The following is a 19,732-nucleotide window of genomic DNA, read 5'->3' as shown; positions in this document are numbered from 1 at the left end:
TACAAAAGACTTACAAAACAGGGGGTGGGGAGCTGCAGTTACACACTGCAAAAGAGCTCTTAGAGCTGCTTGGAGGAAAGTAACCCCCCCCTGTCCCCCTTCACACAGGAACATAGCTGAGGCTGTCAGTCACAAGCTGTGCTCTCTCCCCTGTCACCTTTTATCTCTTGGTATCAGGAAAACTTTTCAGAAGTGACTCATGCTGATTACAGAGGAACTAGACAGCAGAGAAAAATTAAACATAGTGCTTTGGAGAGAGGAAAGTAAACACTATAGAAATATGTGCTTTTCTCAGATTTCCTGTCTGTGGTTTACAACCACTTTAATGAAATACATTCTGCAATACAACACGTCAGTAATTCATCATGGATCAATGCCTCTCATATGTCCCGAATACAGTTCTTTTGTAACTTTGGAGATATACACCTACAAGTACTTCATCCTCCCCATTTCTTGAGGTCTCTACCGGATGTCTCCTTGTTTTCTCTTTTGCGAGAATGCAGCACAGAAGGTCCTACCAGACATGCCCTATCCTTCACTTATAAACTCTTACTTACTGCGACATCATAATTGTTTCCTGGCTTCCTGGACTTACGGGAAAGAGAACTCCAACTAGATTGAAAACCTGCAGCATGCTTTTAAGTCTTAACTCTAGCATACAAATCGTCTATTAGTAACAAATACCAGGCTAACAAAATTTTGATACAGTGGTATCCTATCCCTGTGACTGTGTCTGTATAGTTCTCTATCAGAGCTTTGTTGGTGTTGTGGTGTGGTGCAGAATCCACCCAATCCCTCCCCCCTTTTTTTCTCATTCCTTTTTCTTTATCTGGTAGCTACTGTTTCCTTCAATTATCATTTAAATCTCCTCCTATACACTGTGTTTACTTTGCTGAATCAGTATCATAGGTGAATTCAGGACTTGTGATATATTGCATCTTTAATTATTTGATGTGAAATATGATGACTTTAATACTATGCATTGAATTGTGTTTCATTTCAACTACTCTGTTGATGCTTCTACTTTTGAGTTTGATATTAAAAAAAAATTGGAAAAACTATTTCCAAATAAAGAATGCATAAAATTAGTGAAGCTATACTCGTATCATTAGATCTGGGACACAATTTCCTATTAACACTATTCCAAATAATGTTAGCTCATGTATTGAAAGGCCAGATAAATATAAATGACAGCTTCTCGGGACTTAGTAAATGTAAAGAATGCAGTGGGAATCTTTGGTGGGTACCATACTTGACAAAAATCCAATCTAAATATTGCAGGCAAAAACCTCTTGCTTGGGCAGCAGAAGAGTTAAAGTTCATAGGTCAAAGGTCAGTTAGGGTTAGGGTTGAGATTTAGGGTTAGGGTTCAGGGTTAGGGTTAGGGTTATGGGTAGGGGTTAGGGTTAGGTTTAGAGTTAGGGTTAGGGGTTAGGGTTTAGGGTTAGGGTTAGGGTTTCCCATTGAAGAATAAGGCTAGGATTCAGGATTGGAACAGGGACCTCCCCCAGGTCAAAGGTCATAAGGCAGGTTCCCAGAAGTCAAAGGTCACGGGGCGTGGCTGACCCACCCCCATCAAAGTGTACCGCCTACCCCAACTAAGTCGGGGAATGAACAAGTCGGGAAATGAACAAGTTGGGGAATGAACAAGTCTGGGAAAGCGTCTTGCGCGCACAAAGCCTGTCTATTCAGATGCTAACGTACAGTCCTGACAGCAGCCAGAATATGCAGATAAAGTACATGTATGGCAACTTTCTTACCTTTCAAAGAATTTGTATTTCTGTCCATCTTGAGATTTACACAGCTTTGCAACATAGCACACCCTTGCACAGGTGAGGGGACTTAAAATATCTCAGCTGCAGTTTCATATTAACTTCTCTCCATCACCTCCATGTAACTGGACAGTGAAAGGAGAAGCAGTACGTTGTTGAACTAATCTCCTTGTCACTCTTGGTTTTCTACACCTGATTGGCTCCTTGTGCTGTTTCTTCTCACCCTCTCTGAGTTATGTTATACAGTAAACTGCAAAAGCATAATATACCAAGTCAATTCCGGATATTTACACTACGTTGATTGAAAAATACAATAAACAGTGTATTAATAAGTACAGGTTTGCATTAATTTCTGTATTTTTTAGACATGTGCACACTGAAATATTTTGTTTCGTAATTTCGTTTTCGTCCGACAAATACATTTATTTAGTTACTCCCAAAATTAGTTTTTATTTATTTTGTTTTTCGTTAAAAAAATGCATTCGTCCGAAAATCCAAATTAATTAAGGTTGAATCTGTCATTGAAGATTTGACGGAGCAACGAAACTGTACGATGCCGCATCAAATGTTCCGCCTACAAGCTATAGAAGAATTCTAATGTTGTATGACTAATAATAATTATATTTATTATTTATTATTACTATTCAACCAACATTAGAATTCTTCTATAGCCTATGGGCAGAGCATTTCACCATAAATGTCCACTTGCTGCGATCGTAATTTTTTAGCTACTTCGTCGAATCTTCTTGTCTCTCTATGTCGAATATTTATGTCTCTCTATGTCAAATCTTTTCTCTCTATGTTAACTCTTCTTCATGTCTCTATAATGTTGAATCTTTTCTCTCTATGTCGAATCTTTTCTCTTTATGTAGAATAATATTGGACTAATAGAGTTACATTCGACTGCAACGAAAACGAAAATAAAGCATTTATATATGTTGGATCTTTCAGTTTTCGTTTTCTGTGCTTTCGTTTGTTATTTTATCTGCCTGAAGTTCAGCTTTAAAGATTTGTTATTAGCACCACTTTTGGAAGGTTATCCATCTATTGCTTTTCTGATGACAGCTTTAAGTTGATGTATTACCATCATTTTCTGTCTAAAGTTCTAACACTTCCCCACTCTACCTTTTTATTACTTGTTACTCATTTTTCAGCCTATTAATTACATCCGTTCATCTGTTGTATAGTAGAGTGTACTGTACAGAATGTAAACATGTGTTCATTTGATAGACTGGAAGACATTACCTTTCTGATAAAGTCTTTGTTGGCAAGTTGCCTACAGAAAGTTTACTTATTCTGTTTTTGAATGCATTGAGAATACTCATTAAAGTTGTCTTCAATGCTTATGTCAGAAGTGCGCAGTTTACTCTGTTCACAGCTGTCCTAATACATGCAAATATAATGCAATTTAATATAATAAAATGTGCTTAATGTTTTTCAGACTTCCCAGACATAAGAACTTCATTGTACACCTGAACATTCGAGAGGATGGCGCTTTGAAAACCTTCTTTAACAAGGATGACTTTTAAATAGCACATACCTAGATAAATGAAAACTGATTTCTGGCTATCTTTATTAGATGAGGAGGGTTGTCTGCATGTATTGAAACACACAAAGGTTAGTAAACCCAACAGTCTTTCTTTGTTCTTTGTGCCTGTATTAACACAGAAACATACTCTGATTTGTTATCTATGCTAAAAATTATGGAACTTAATAATTACAATTACATATTAGTGCATTCTACACTTTCAGTATTATTTTTCATATAAACCTTTCCTGAGAGGACTTGGGAAAGTTACATTGCTGACCTCCTTCTAGAAATCTTAGTTTCCAAACTTTTTATAACAACGGTCTTGACCAAGAACAAATAATTTGATGTGAAAGTAAATTCAAAACTCCTTATCTACATACTTATTATAGGTCAGTGACTTAATGTCATTGATTGAAAATGTCCTTGTGGAACAGCCTACTTTCCAGACAACTAACATTTTTAGAAGGAAAGCCACCCTGCATACCAATGGTTGGTAAACCTCAAGCAGCAGGTTGTAACCGTCTGATGGGCTGTAGTTTGAAAGCCATGAACCTAGAGTCTAGGGCAGTGATTATCCACCTTATGAATCTTCAACCTTATGAGGTATAGAGGACGTCAGCTGTAGCCCCTGAAAATACCAAATGGTATTAGTATCACATAATATTTAGTATATGTAAATCTAAAGACTATCAGAAACAGCAGATATATAAATGTAGATGATCCGAGACTGCTAACATGGTATAGATGTTGGATACTGGTAACCTGCTGCAAAGGTCAGTCAAAGACCGGGTCATGCTTTTGAAAATGCTAAAGATCCCTATCATCAGTTCTCCCACTCTTACTACTAGGGTCTACAAAGGATGAAAAAAAAAATTTGGCCATTGGACTGTAGGTTGGGTACCAGAGGTCTTGGGTGACAGGTTATCAGCAAGCTAAGGATGTGGATGTAGATAATCAGCCATATGTGCTACACAATAATGGGGATTTAATGCACTATGCATGTGTGTGTGTTCGTGTGCATGTAGCTGGGTCATGAGTGAATGATTCACTTAACCAGAAAAACAATAGCCTCTCACAACTGAACACCATTTTTGGGGCACTCATCCTCGACATCTGAAACCTACCAGATGACACAGACAGGCTTTCTTTTCTCCGCTAAATCTATAGCAATACAGTTTGATCTACTCTGCCTATAGCCTGTACATGAACATTAAAATAGCAACAGAAAACTGGTGTGCTCACCCCTTTGTTCTTTTCTATCGAGTTTCTTGTCAGTCCGTGTGCCTCCTATTGTACAGATTAAAAGACACTGATATCAGTGTCAAAGTCACACATTTACATTAATTGCAGTTAAAAATACATTAAAAATATATGGTGAACTGGTTAGCAGTCTAAGAGACCCTTAAAGGAACACTAAAGGTTTGTTTTTTATTAGATCAATTGATTGCTGTAAGCAATGGCTTTTAAATATCACTTACCTCGTTTTTCCTTTTGACCTCCAAAATACAGTAATCCAGGTTTGAAAATGCCATTTCCTGTCTCTCCTCTTCTTACTTTCCACCAGCATCTGAGCCGTTTTGCATGATGGAAAGCAGAATGTGCTTACCCCCTCCCTATGACTACAGCCCTGTGTGAAGATGCTCTCTTATCCCTCACAGGCATGGAGGCTAAGACTAATGGGAACTGTAGTTCCCATTAGGCCGTGATGTAGCAAGAATGAATGCGCACCGCAAACCAGGAAGTCAGTGAGAATAACGATTCAGGAGTGACGGAGGTGAATAAAACAGCTTGATTTCAACAGGTATCAAGCTAGTTATAATGCAAAACATTACTTTTTACTTTATCAGCTACTGTCAGACTTTAATTTAAGAGGAAAATATTTTTGTCTTTACAACCCCTTTAAAGGTAGTACACTATGATGGTAACAACCTCCTTTTGAGTACTAGGGGTGGCAAAAAACTCTGGGGCAGATCCATGTACCTGAGCGCAATAATACGACGGGTGCAGCGTATCTAAGATACACTACGCCGCCGTAACTTTTTTTTTTTCGAATCCTCAAAGAATTTGCGCCGTAAGTTACGGCGGAGTAGTGTATCTTTGGCGGCGTAATGGCGCGCCATTCAAATCTCTGTGATGGAGGCGTGTTTTATGTCAATACGTCGTGACCCGACGTAAACAATGTTTTTTTTTTTAACTGCGCATGCGCCGTCTGTGGGGGTATCCCAGTGCGCATGCTCGAAATTAACCCGTAACAAGCCAATGCTTCTGACGGTGACGTCATTCTACGCAAATCCCTATTCGCGAACGACTTACGCAAACAAAGTAAAAAATTCAAATTTCTACGTGGGAACGACGGCCATACTTAACATTGAGTACGCCTCATAACAGTAGCTTTAACTATACGCCGGAAAAAGCTGAACGCAAACAACGTTAAAAAATGCGCCGGCCGGACGTACGTTCGTGGATCGCCGTAACTAGCTAATTTGCATACTCGACGCAGAATTCAGCGGAAACGCCACCTAGCGGCCGCCGAAAAATTGCAGCTTAGATCCGACGGCGTACTAAGACGTACGCCTGTTGGATCTAGCCGAGATGGCGTCATATCTTGTTTTGAAGATACAAAACAAAGATACGACGTGCAAAATTTGAAATTACGCGGCGTATCAAGAGATACGCCGGCGTAATACTTTTGTGGATCTGCCCCTCTGTGCCCATAGTCATCAGCCACCGGTGCTTTGGTAGGGGGCCCTCATTTTTTTGTGAGGAACCTCCTTATCAAAGTACTTGCACAATACTGAAGAGTATGCAGGCTAGTATCAAAATAGCAGGGGGCTGCAGGCTTGCTTTGGGAATACCAACCCATATGGCTTGGTTGTTAAGCTGGTAACTTCTAGGAGTGGAACGTCTATGCTGCTTTTTTATGATAAAAAATTATCCATAACCCAGCTTTGTGCTGAAACTGTGAAGAAACACATTGTGTTTCACCATGGACAGCTATTCACAGCAGATTCATCTACAGGGTAAAGGCCGTTCTTCACAGCTACTGTACAGGCCAATTTTTATTTTCCATGTTTTTTTAATTGGCTTTTTTCATACATACAAAAAGTTTTCATTTCAACAAGATTCTCTCACATTATACATCTATTTCTACTCATTATTCAATACAGAATCTTGATCAGTTTCCATAATTCACATTACCTTTAAAAACAACATTTGCTACAACATATGCCTACATATATTCTACTGTACAGGCCAAATTTTAATGGGTGTTCACTGGCCGCTTGCTGCATTTGTCTGATGTAAATGTATGTGAATTTTAATGGCTGATTCCTGGTGAATGCCACAGAATCTTATTTGAGTAAATGTCAGAAAAAGATTCACTGGGCAAATCACCCAGTGAATCTTTTTATAAATAAATTGCTTTGAATTACTGAATAAGAACAAGTACTGTATGCAGATAAGGGTATTTTACTACTGTGACTTTCCTGATCTGCATAATTGTATAGGATTTTGGACTCTATGGACATAAAGTATTACAATGAGTTACAGCTAGAAAAAAAGATGTGCCTTTCTCATGATAGATTTACTCTGAACTGTGATTAGTTAACACAAATGTGCAAAGAGCATGGAAGCCAGAAAACCACAAGGATCACTTTGCTAGGCTTCACTCGTTATTTCAACTGTGTGTTTTTTTTTTTTTATTATATGGTAATTTCCTCATTAAATATTCAATTCACATACTAAATAATGTACAGGTTATTGCACGCACATTCAACTTTTTAGATTTTTTTAAAGAAATACTTTAAAGCGGGGGTTCCGCAGGTTTTCTTTTTTTTGGATCCTTCTGGCGCTCTTACCTTTGGTAATCGGCAACTCGTGTGTCCCAATCGTGTAGCCGCCAGCATTTTTTTTGTCCCGCAAACGATACTTTATAAAATTCATAGATGGACATTTCCATCTTGATTGTGGGCACTCTGAAGCCCACCAGGATGTCCTTCCGGGATACGGTGAATGCTGACGTCCCAGCATTCACCGCTCTATCCCGCGCATGTGCAGTGTTGACGACGATCGTCGCCGTCAACACTGCACAGTTGCCGAATCACGTGACCCGCGAGATATCGCAGGATTACAGTACAGCGCGTCTCCTGGGATTCTCATCATTTACTCCCAGGAGACATAGCGCTTGTCGGGGAAAAGACAATACACACCCACTCCCGCGGGGAATGGATGACTGACACAACACTAAATGCGGCATTACAAAGGTAAGGAATCGGAAAAAAAACGGATTGTGCTTAAACGATGGCTAGTGGTTAGATTTAGACAAACATGAAATTTAGGGTGAACCTCCGCTTTAAATAAACTTTTCAAAACTTTTCTCAAAAAGAAAAAAAATATATGTCCACCTCTACTGGCTTTTTCTATGAAACATGAAGAGGATGTGAGAACATAGTGGTGTTGCTAGAGCAACGAGTCTGATTCCAACTTTCCATTCAAGTTAAAAGAAGAAAAATAAAATATCAGATCGGTTGCTGTAGGCAATACTTCCATGTTTCATGGCTTTCATTTAGGGAATACTGTAAAGTAAATCTAAGAGGGAATAAAATGCTTAAGTGACAAAACACAGCATTCCATATTTGTTTGTTTCACAATGCTTCTAATTTAAACAATAGGGTTGTTTTTTAATATAAAATATGAATACTAATTATTACATTTTAATAGTACAAGCTATAAACCAACTAAAGTGACATAATGGAAGGTTTGATGGGTAAGGTATGTATTTTTGCTGATGAAAAAGAGGTGTGTAACAAGGTTGATACTCATGGAAGTGTTTCTATTATGAAACATGAATTGGCATTACCAGAAGATTGATAAAAGCAGTGGAAACTGTTGTCTATCATTTATAAATGTAAAATAATGCACTTACGCAAAAATAATCATCTGATAGCGTACAATATTGGGGATACAGTGTTTGCCGGATTTATAGAGGCAAAATATTTTGGGTGCTTATTTCAGTTGATTGTAAAATGAGTAAACTGTGTTGTCTGGCAGTGGGGGAAGTAAATAGAGTTTTTGGGTGCCTTACTAGAGAGATCACCAGCAGAAGGAATAAGGTATTGATTCACATATTTAGATTAATCTAATTTAGAATACTGGGGTTGATTTACAAAAGCTGGAGAGTGCAAAATCTGGTGCAGCTGTGTATGGTAGCCTATCAGGTTCTAACTTCAGCTTGTTCAAGGAAGCTTTGACAACAAAAAAATGGAAACTGATTGGTTTATATGTAGAGCTGCACCAGATTTTGCACTCTCCAGTTTTAGTAAATCAACCTCACTGCGTCCAGTTCTGGAAACTTCACTTACAAAAGGTATTAATAAAATAGAATACGTACAGAGGCAGGCAACACAAATGGTCAAAGATGAAAACATATCAGGAGAGACTGCAAGAAAGTAATATGTACTGTGTGGAGGAAAAAAGGGGAGGGGGGGGCATGACTGAAACCTTTAAATACATGAAGGGTGGGAATAAGGTTCAGGAGGGCAGTATATTCAATATGAAGTTTAAGGCCTCGTACACACGATCAGTCCAAACCGATGAAAACGGACTGAAGTTCCATTTCATCGGTCCAAACCGACCGTGTGTACGCCCCATCGGTCTGTAGTCCTTCAGTCTAGAAACAGAAAACTTGCTTTAAAATTGGACTGATGGACGCCTGACCGATAGGTCAAAACCGATGGTTAGTACGCAAAAGCATCAGTTCCAAACCAGGGCATGCTCAGAATCAAGTCGACGCATGCTTGGAAGCATTGAACTTCATTTTTTTTCAGCACGTTGTTGTGTTTTACGTCACCGCGTTCTGACTCGATCGGTTTTTGAACTGATGGTGTGTAGGCACATCAGACCATCAGTCTGCTTCATCGGTGAACCGATGAAACTGAACTTCAGTCCGTTTTCATCAGTTTGGACTGATCGTGTGTACAGGGCCTAAGAATACAGGGACATGACCTCAAATACACAGAAGGAAATCATAAAACTAACCTTAGAAAATATCATTCTCCTGAAAGAGGTTATTTACCAAAACTGGAGAGTGCAAAACCTGATGCAGTTGTGCATGGTAGCCAATCAGCTTCTAACTTCAGCTTGTTCAATTAAGCTTTGACAACAAAAAAACTGGAAGCTGTTTGGTTTCTATGCGGAGCTGCATCGAATTTAGCATTCTCCAGTGTTAGTAAATCAACCCCTTGGAAGATACTTCCAGCAGAGGTTGTAAGTCAGTCAACAGTATAAAATTCAAACATGCTTGGGACAAACATACTGTAGATGTATCCAAAAAAAAATCTACATTTCTATTCTTTTCTAAGGGACTGAACAGATGGATAGTGCTTTTAAAGCATTATTAAAGGGAATCGTTTTTTGTTTTGTTTTTTTTTCTAAATAGGTCCCTTTAAGCTAGTGCATTGTTGGTTCACTTACCTTTTCCTTTGATTTTCCCTTCAAATTTTTTTTTTCTTTGCCTGAATTTCTCACGTCCTGTTTCTCCTCAGTAAGCTTGCCCCAATCATCTGGCTGGGGGTTAGTCAGCCAGAACAGCTTACTGAGGAGAAACAGAAAGTGAGAAATTCAGACAAAGAAAACAAAGAAAAAAACATTTAGAAGGGAAATCGAAGGAAAAGGGTAAGTGAACCAACAATGCACTATCTGAAAGGAACCCATTTAGAAATAAAAAACGAACCTTTACAACCCCTTTAAACATTATTCTACAATGTCCAGTGTCTATATAGGTTATTGAAGGCTTAGATAAAAAGTCGTAACCTCTTGCAGTGGACTGTTAATAAGAAAAGGGTGACCAGATGCACAAGTGTTGGCTTGTATTTAAGGTGGAGTGATATAGGATTAGTAACCTCGTGGTTTATCACATCAAGTGCCTCCTTTTTTTTTCTGTTAATTAGTTTTTTTTTTTTTTTCTCAATCAAAGGTTTTTATTTAGAGATAATAAATATAGCAAATAAAGGGACAATTCCATTACATGGATTCTGCAGGATACAAAACAAGTACAGATAACAATATATGTCTGTGAACAGTAGAATTTAGCCAAAATTGGTAAATTACATTCAGATAATTTAAAACATATAATAATAGTTCGTAAGTGGGAGGGGGGGTAGGTGGGCAGGGGGTGAGGGGAAGGAAAGGAGGGGGGGGATGGGGAGAGGTGTGGGTAGGGGTTGCAAAATTGAAGGCATTGGTAAGTCTATCGACGAGTGTGTATAGGGTATTTCCAGGGTAGGACGGGTGGTATTTATTTCAGCTTCTTAGTACAGGATTGGGTGTGTGTTCGTTGGAGATAACATGTCAGTCTAAACATACAAGTAGGGAGGGTACAAGAAAATCAATTGCATAGAGACTGGTATTCAGCAGAGTAGGTAAACAGGAACCATGGTTGCCAAAGATCATTGAATTTTGTGCTATTTTCAGTTTTCATGGCCAAAATTTCCTCCATTTTGTAAATGTAAGTGATTCTATCCAACCATTCTTTGCTGTTAATTAGTATATAATACAAATCTATGTACTATTACTGATATGGCATTTGATTAAACAACACTAGATATATAATATTTTCACGTGTTTGAGGTTAAGAATGGATCTAGTAATTTTAAAACTTGTATGTAATTCAAGAAGACACTGTTTGGTATACGTAACTATGAATGCATAATCTTGAATTATTTTGTATGGAAAAATTCAACTGGGTCATTCAGTGACTCTTTTCCTTTTTTTTTTCTACCGTCCTTTTTTTTTGTTTTACGGTATCCCACTGTTATGAAGTCTTCAATAAACTAAATTATAACTTGACTATTGAATTAAGATTCAAATGTATACTCTTATAGGCCAAATAGTTAATGTAAATTGGTTCTAGATCTTTCTGTGTGATGAAGCATGTTTTCTTGGATGTTGCAGAAGCATGTTTAAATGTTTTATGGCCATGGCATTTTAGGGAAAGATAATGGAAGGTGCTATTCCATCCTTTTTAAATTGTTCCAATTGTTTTAATGTGCTGACAAACTGTATTAACAATTTTAATCTCTGTAAATTAACAATATAATGCTGTGCTGCCAAGAAGAGTGTTCACTCATGTTTATTAGTAAACTTCCCTATTATTCCATCATAGATCAAGTGGCCTAGGCTCAATTTTACAAAACATTGGGTTTTTTGATTTGGGAATTCAGTCGTAAAACTCCCAAAGGGAAACTTCACACTTTGAAATTTTTGTTTTACTTTTGTGGATGCAACAGGAATTAAGAGGGAAGATTTATTGTAAAAATTTGACTTAAAGAGGAACTTTACTTCCTCTTTGTTTCCCTGCAACGGTAAAGCATAATGGGCTACTATGCATTGCATTATTATGTGTCACTTACCTGAAACCGAAGCCTGCGATGTCACCGCTGTCCCCTGTTTGACAAAGTGTCCATCTTCCTTCCGTGTATCGCGGCTCCAGCACTGTGATTGGCCGGAGCCGCGATTACGTCACTCCCGCGCATGCACGTGGGAGCCGCCAGTCATGGTACGCTCTCCTTTAGAAACAGCACGATCTCCATTTCTAAAGGTTTCCAAAGTTCGCCTGCGCCGTTGTCTACGTCGTCCATATCTTTTGTAAATATGTATTTTCGAGCACCTACAGGTAAGCCTTAATCTAGGCTTACCTGTAGGAAAAAGTGGTTGTAAAGGGTTTCCAACCACTTTAACCTCCTGTCAGAAAATCATGAGGATTGTCTTTAAAAAGGACATAGACAAAGACAAAGTTAGAATTTCTGACAGTGTTTTTATTGATATCTGTGCTATTTTGTTGTGGTGACAGCCACACCACTCATTCTTTGTATAGGTGACACATGGAACAGGAAATGAAGGAAAATCTCTACACTCACACACAATCTCTGGTGGTTACAGACAGAAGTAAAAACCTGAAAGAGATTTATGTTCTTCCGCACTCAACCTAAAACCATAAAGGAATATTGTGTTAAAATGTGTTAAAAACAAGACAAAATAGTAACATTGAGATTGCTGGGAGAAACCAACGAACAAGCTGAAAGAAAAACAGGTGCTCCAAGAAGGTTTCCAGGCAGACTTCAGGGGGATTAGGTGGTACTGGCATTGGCAGCAGGCAACACAGATATTTATATTCTTTTTTGAAGGTAACGTTTTAATTTGACATTTTAGTTTAGGCAGTTGCAGTTTCAGTTGCTAATCCACTCTGCCTCTAGTGGCCAATATACCAATGTAAACTGTAAAAGTCAAATTAAAAATGTCAATAAAGTCTGCACTATTTTAATAACAATTTTAATAACTAAAAATATGTGCTCACTAAAAATACCATCCCTTAAAGCCTTTGAGAGACATGAGAAGCCATTAAGTATTTTGACTTTGCATCTGCCAAAAATGAGACATTCCTCAGGGGTCGGATGATCCTTTAGGATAATATGCCTTTATCTATCCAAGGTGAATTATATATACTCTAACTGAATTTTATTTGAATAAATGTACCGATATACAAATTATTTTTTACAACATATTTAAAATAGATTTGTTTAGGTTGGGGCCATACATGGGTTATTTGTACATAGATATATTTCTTTGGAAAATGCAACCCTTTGTTCAAGATTATATGTGACCTGTTTACAGTGACTCAAAATTTTGTCTGTTGGAATTTTTTCCTGAATCAGATGAAGGTGGTCTTGTGCACATGAGCAGAGACAAAACAGGAATTTAGAACAGCAGGGAACAATTTAAGTATGTTTGTCGTTTAGAGATTTCTGCTGCGAATATCATTTAATCAGTTTGAGAATGAAGATTACAATAATTTTCTAGTCTTACCCACAGCAGGTGTCATGCCATCAGCGTGCAGATAGTATAAAGGTTCAAACTCATTTTAGATGCAAACGGAACATTTAAAGGGGCTACATCATTTTGAAAGATAAATATTTAGTTAGGTTTTTATTGCCAAGTAAAGATTAAAGTGCCTCACTCTAATGTATTAAGTAGCTAGGAGAGAGAGTATTGCAACAGCCATTTCATGTATGCATAAAAGCGCATAAATGAAAACATTAATGCCAAGTAAAAATGGCATCTATTTTAGTGTTATAATTCAATTCACAATTTATATGCTTATATTCACTTATTAATCCTTTAGATTGATATAGCAAATATCAATAAATATTGCTTAGAACAAATTACATTTTTAGTGGCAAAACTTGCTCCTTAAAGGGCATGGCTTCACAAATTTGTAACTATTTCAGCTGTCAATATACAGCAGGGTTGCCAACCTCCCATAGCATTTTTTACTGAGAAAACATGGAGAATTTACTGAAGGAGTCCAATTTTTACTGGCAACCTGAAAAATAACAGAATTCCTATTAAATATGAAGACAATCAATATGTATACAGTATAAAAACTATATGGAAACACTGACAATACACATAAATAATTTGCTTGGTTTAAACTTACAAAAGTCAACACGGTATGACAAATTATCATTCCCTAATTTTTACGGACAGTTGTTAAAGTCACTGATTTTTACAAACTGTCAGTAAATTTACTGATGGTTGGCAACCCTGGTACTTTGTGCTATAATGCATTGTTTAACAAATCTGTGTTTGCTCACTTATCTTTGATCCACAGTAATGCAGGCTATACATTGGTCGAATTCCGAACTAAAGCCTCGTACACACGATTGGATATCTGATGGAATCCAAACCAATGGATTTTTTCGTCGGATATCCGATGAAGCTGACTTTCATCAGTCTTGCCTACACACCATCAGTCAAAAATCCGACTGTGCCAAAACGCGGTGAAGTAAAACACTACGACGTGCTGAAAAAAATGAAGTTCAATGATTTTTGACCGATGGACCACACAGACGATAATTTTTTTCTATAATTTTTTTATCCATAGGTCAAATTTAAAACATTTTCTAGTTTTTTCACCAATGGAAAACAAACCGATGGGGCCCACACACGATCGGTTTGTCCGATGAAAACAGTCCATCGGTCTGTTTTCATCGGATAAACCGATCCTGTGTACAGGGCTTTACTCTCTTTAAAAAATCTGCTTTGTGCATTTTGTGCTCCGATTCGACCAACCAAGCCTTTAATTTCACCTGATGTTGCTACAGAAAATATTTTTTATTTGTGGCCGGGAATCTTCTTTTCTTTCCAGGTCACAGCTCATGCGCATTTCTTTTTCGATTATATTTCTCGCACAATTCTCCCATCATTGATTAGAAAATTGATGGCTTTTAAAAAAATTCCCAACATGCCCACTAATGGTGTGAAATGAAAATGAAGATTTTTAGTTACAATTTTCGAAAGAAAGTTCTTTCAGAATTCGACCAGGTCCAATACCCCTACTTGCACTTCCCATATGTTACCGGCTGTTTCTAGACTGTTATCCTGCATTATGTTACCCTCGTGTTTAACTGTCATGAGGGGTGGTTTCTCACCCTCTTCCCCCTTCCATGTATGACCTAGTTAATCAGCTGGAATTAACTTTACAGTGTTAAATTACAATCTCTACATGTCTATTACCTTTGCTTTTGCTGCATTCTTTACCATATTGTTGTGGGCTGCGTCCCTACAAAGTTGGTGAACTATTGTGCACATGGTTTTCCACCCCTCCCCTTTTGGGTTCTTCTGTAAAAGTTACTAGGAAAAAAAAAATGCTAGTGACCTGCCATTTTTACTAATCCTTATTTTCAGAAGGAAGTTAGCAATGGCAATCCATAATTTCACCTATGATAAGCAGACAAAGATCCGATAACAGTTGGGTGTGCAGACACAGTTCTAGCACTAAAAGATCTTGTTGCTTTTTTGTTTTTTGTTTTTTTGAACGATTGTTGTAAGAATAAAGGTCATGCTTAAATTGGCCAAAGTGTATGTTTTTGTGCTGTGCAAAAACATCTGGTGCTATAGCTTTGTCCAGGGGGAACAGTCGAGATTGGCTGGAAAAATAGGTGCTGTACAACTTATTCATACTCTTTGATCATTTGGGGTGTCTGCAGAGATAACAGACATGACTTCTTCCTGGTGCTGATGTTTGGTGATCAGCTGTCCATATGCGAAAAGAGAATCCTCAGCCTAACTTAAAGCAGAACTCAGCTGTTTCTGAGTACCACAAACCAAAAACACTGTTTAGTTCATTTTTATATTCAAAGTAAACTCACCCATCCACCCACATCTCCATACATTATTTTGTAGAGAAATCACTTTGAAAAACACCCCTAGCATTTGTAGGTTGTCAGAGCTTTCATGGCAATCCTGAGAAAGGGCAGATGATTCACGTAGCATTTGCTTTCTGGAATCCATCTGCTCTTAGTTCAGGCAGGCAGAAGGGTAGGCCTAGCTGAGAAAGACCCTCCTTGTCTTCTCCAGATGAAAGAAATAAGATGCCCATGTATGACATCATTTTGGCCTACCTAAGCAGGAAATCAGGAAGCAACTGAAGAAATACTAAGATACAGCAGCATGAGGATTACAAATAGTTAATGTTGATTCATTGAGTTTAGTCCTGCTTTAAAATGTACCTATGCTCAGATAATGGATATTTAAATATTTATCTATGCCTAACAAACTGTGAAAGAGCTATAAAACAAGCCATCCTTGACCTCTGACATCCTTGTACTGTACTGCTACTGTGTTTCCCCGAAAATAAGCCCTACCCCGAAAATAAGCCCTCATTTTAAATGCGTGTAATATCCTATAATCCACTCTATTACAGTAGTATATAATGTACAATATGTGTTTCTGTAATATAAATGCAGGTCACAGAAGCGCAGAGCGGCGCTATAAGGTATTTGGCACAATTATATTACAGAAATGCACACATTGTACATTATATACTACTGTAATAGAGTGGATTATATGATTTTACATGCATTTTCAGTCAGTTCCCACTGGGGATTCCTGTCAGGCAGGAAAGAGAGGGCCTATAATTGAGGGAAAGAGAGGGGGAGAGAAGACAGCACATTACATGGTAAGACCTACCCCAAAAATAAGCCCTACTGTGTCTTTTGTTGCCAAAATTAATATAATATAAGAGGCTTATTTTTGGGGAAACACAGTAGTACTGTAAATATCACAACACAGACTAAATCCCTCATTCACCTCTGTAGCTATAGGCATTGCAGAGAAATCCATCTGTAGAGTTCACAATAGAAATCTTAGATCTTTTTTTGTTAATTCCAATTGCACCAAAATCTCAGCAACTTGCCAGCATTCTAATGCATACAACCAGGATTGCTTCTAAGCTTTTAGAAGCTAACTAAAAATAATGCATTGCTGTGCGCCATGCCGCATTGACATGTGTTTAAAGGCAAAAGTTGACAAGTGTTTTGATGCATTTTCATTGATTTCATTTGAGACCACATTGAGCAAAATGCAAATATTAAAATACAGACTTAACAGCTTGCCTTGCCCACAGTAGTTGTACTGCAAGCAGGTGGCAGCTCCAAGCCGGGCGATGTGCCTGTACATCGCAGACTCTCTTCCAGGTTCCAGGAGCATGTGTGCACCCCCTGCCAACCTGTGCTGTGTTTTGACAATGATTAGACTAAAATCTGATCAGCTGTGGCCAATCGCACACAGAGTTCTGTGTTTACAAAAACACAGAACTCTGTGTACTGTGAACAGCGATCTAGCTGTTTCTTTCTGCTTTGCAAGGAGAAAAACAGATAGGTAGTAAAGAAAAAGCAGCACATATTATACAAATAATGCATTGCAAGGCACACAATTAACCCTTTGATTGCCCCTAGATGTTAACCCCTTCCCAACCAGTGTCTTTAGTACAATTAGTGTACAGTATTAGCACTGATCACGCAATTAGTGTCACTATTGATGTCAGTGTCAGTAAGTCAATTAATGTACCTCCCAGCAAGCGTCAGCTTGCACCAGATTGACCGCCACACATTCACAGTCCCCCTTTAAGTCGCTGATCTCTGCCATTTCCAGTATAGTGTCATACTGTAGCTGTGTAGATTCCAGTATATACACCATAGTTTGTAGACGCTACAACTTTCGCACAGACCAATCAATATTCACTTATTGTGATTGTTGTTAACCAAAGTTATGTAAACGAATACATTTCCTCTACATTTCTGAAAAAAAAATGATTATTTTACAGTGGATAGGTTGTATAACAGAAGGTACAAGATATCATTGTTTTTTTAATAAATTTTTCAGTCTTTTTTTCATTTATATAGCACAAAATAAAAAAATAAAAAAATAGTGGTGATCAAATACTACCAAAGGAAATCTTTATTTGTGTGAAAAAAATATATACAAATTACTTTGCCTAAGTGTTGCATGACAGCGCTATTGCCAGTTAAATTAGCACAGTTCTAAATACTGTAGTAAATATGCTCTGGTCATGAAAGAGGCAAACAAACTGTTTGGCTGAATTTGCATCGCACAGACATCACATGTTCTCTGCACAGCAATGCAGTGCCAATCGCATGCGATGACTGTGTTTGCACCAGTGTGAACCCAGTCTAACAGGGGAAACATGATACTTACCAAATTTGTTACTTGAGTTTCTGCATGTCCTTTTATAGTAATAGGCAATTTGTGTGTTTTGTCTTGAGAAGCAGAAAATTCTTTCAGAAGCATTTCTAAACTAGAAAACAACAAATATTGTTTGTCTAATGCATGTTTAGATGGATTGAAATGAAACTTAGTACAAGCTGTAGGATTTCAAAACAGCAGGCTAAAAGAATCTCTAATAGCAGTTTACTTGCAATGTCTTTCTGAATGCATCATTTAGCAGATAATCTTCTGCTTTTCACCATCTTGCTTGTGTGAATTATGGGGGTCCGTTAGCAGTTGCAATGTGATTTGATCCAGCATTGGTCAGCCCATCAATACTGTTGAGTGCAAATCAACTGTTTGCGGCTGTTTACATTTTTCCCAATAAAGTTCAAATAATATATTACTATTTTAACAATTTTTTTTCTTTGTCCTACCTGGACTACAGTGTACTGCAATGTTCATTTAAAGGATAAAAGTACTGCACTCTAATAAGCAAACGTGTGTTGGTAAACTTTATGTATATGTCGTACAATAAAAATGTATTCAATGAGGACCACTAAGTTTTTCTCTTGTTTGCCTTACTCACTAATATATACATATATATTTGAAGTCGTGGCCCTATGACCGAGACAAATATGGATCACATAAACACGCAACAAGACTTACAACATAACATAGACCTGAGGTATGCCTTGGTCGGAATGCAGAGAAAAGGGGGCATACCCAAGAGAAGTAATGGATGATTGTGGAGGAGAATATGTGGAGAAGTGCCCTAAAAAAGGGGATAGGAAGGAGGGTATTGCGCACTGGAACCGACAAGGAGCAAGGGCGAGTAGTGTGCTTAAATACCCCCCAGGCTCCTCCAATAAATCCAGGCCTTCTTATATATATATATATATATATATATATATGTAGCACTACCCCCGAAGGAGCTGCTGGTTTGTTTTGGGTGGCATGTTACCTCATGGCTCTTCCGTCAGCCTAGGGGTGTATGGTGCATATAGCAGTAACAGAATGTCCACGGCAGGTGTCTTTTGCTGTGCTCTTTATTACCCAGCCGGGTAAAAACATTAAAACTTGTGATGAAGAGTAGAGGTGAAGTAGAAGAAGAAATAGCAAACTCAGGCGCAACAATAGGGAAACAGTCCTGCTTCCAACAATACTTTGTATTCTTCACCACTCCAGCCAGAGTGGGTATAGCGTACCCAGACAGGCCTACTCTCACTGACCTGGCAGCCAGAGTACCGCTCGGACTTGTAGGAAAAGTCTCTGCCACAGACCCTCCTGAAATGGACTCAGGGAAAAGCCTCTGCCACAGGCCCTCTCTGTGATTGTGATTATGGAGATGATCCTCCTTGATAGAATTGCGTCTGGAACTCCTTCAGATAATTTTCAGGTATCGACTGAGTCCAGCTACCTTGATCCCCGGTGGTTTGTCGAGACCCTATTGGATCGCCAGCCTCTCATTGGCTCTCCTCAGATGGACTCCCCACCGAACAGCTATCCCGCTTGGGATCTTCAAGATTGGGAACCTAGTCGACCACTGGGCTCCCTGCCACAGCTCAAATGTTCCGGACCAACATGGCCCCGGAACCAGGAACTCCACGTGGCACACGCACCCCGGCCTGGAAGGCCATTTCGCCCGGGGGCCCTGTGATGCGCAGTCACCCTAAATGTGGGTGCCGCACTCCAAAGAAGAACCCAGACTAATGGCGTCTGGCCCATAAATACCCTCCCCCAGCATGCACAGCGAGGCTCAACCCTCCTGATTGGCTGCTGGGGAATAGCACCCAAACCTAAACTCCACTGCTGCCACCTACTGTCCTGGGGTAGGAACTACACCCCAGGAACAATAGCCCACAGC

General features: G+C 38.6%; 1 long non-coding RNA gene across 1 annotated transcript in view; it reads left to right on the top strand.

Moving 5' to 3' along the window:
• Positions 1-19,732, top strand: part of LOC120937227 — a 227,300-nt gene that overhangs the window by 158,081 nt on the left and 49,487 nt on the right. The window contains exon 2 of the long non-coding RNA XR_005748689.1: positions 3,214-3,389. This is a non-coding gene — a long non-coding RNA (uncharacterized LOC120937227). The remainder of the gene's footprint in view (positions 1-3,213; positions 3,390-19,732) is intronic.

The sequence above is a fragment of the Rana temporaria genome, chromosome 4, assembly GCF_905171775.1.
Source record: "Rana temporaria chromosome 4, aRanTem1.1, whole genome shotgun sequence".
NCBI lineage: Eukaryota > Metazoa > Chordata > Amphibia > Anura > Ranidae > Rana > Rana temporaria.
Note: the sequence above shows the minus strand (reverse complement) of the source record. Positions and strands in the feature narration are given on the sequence as shown.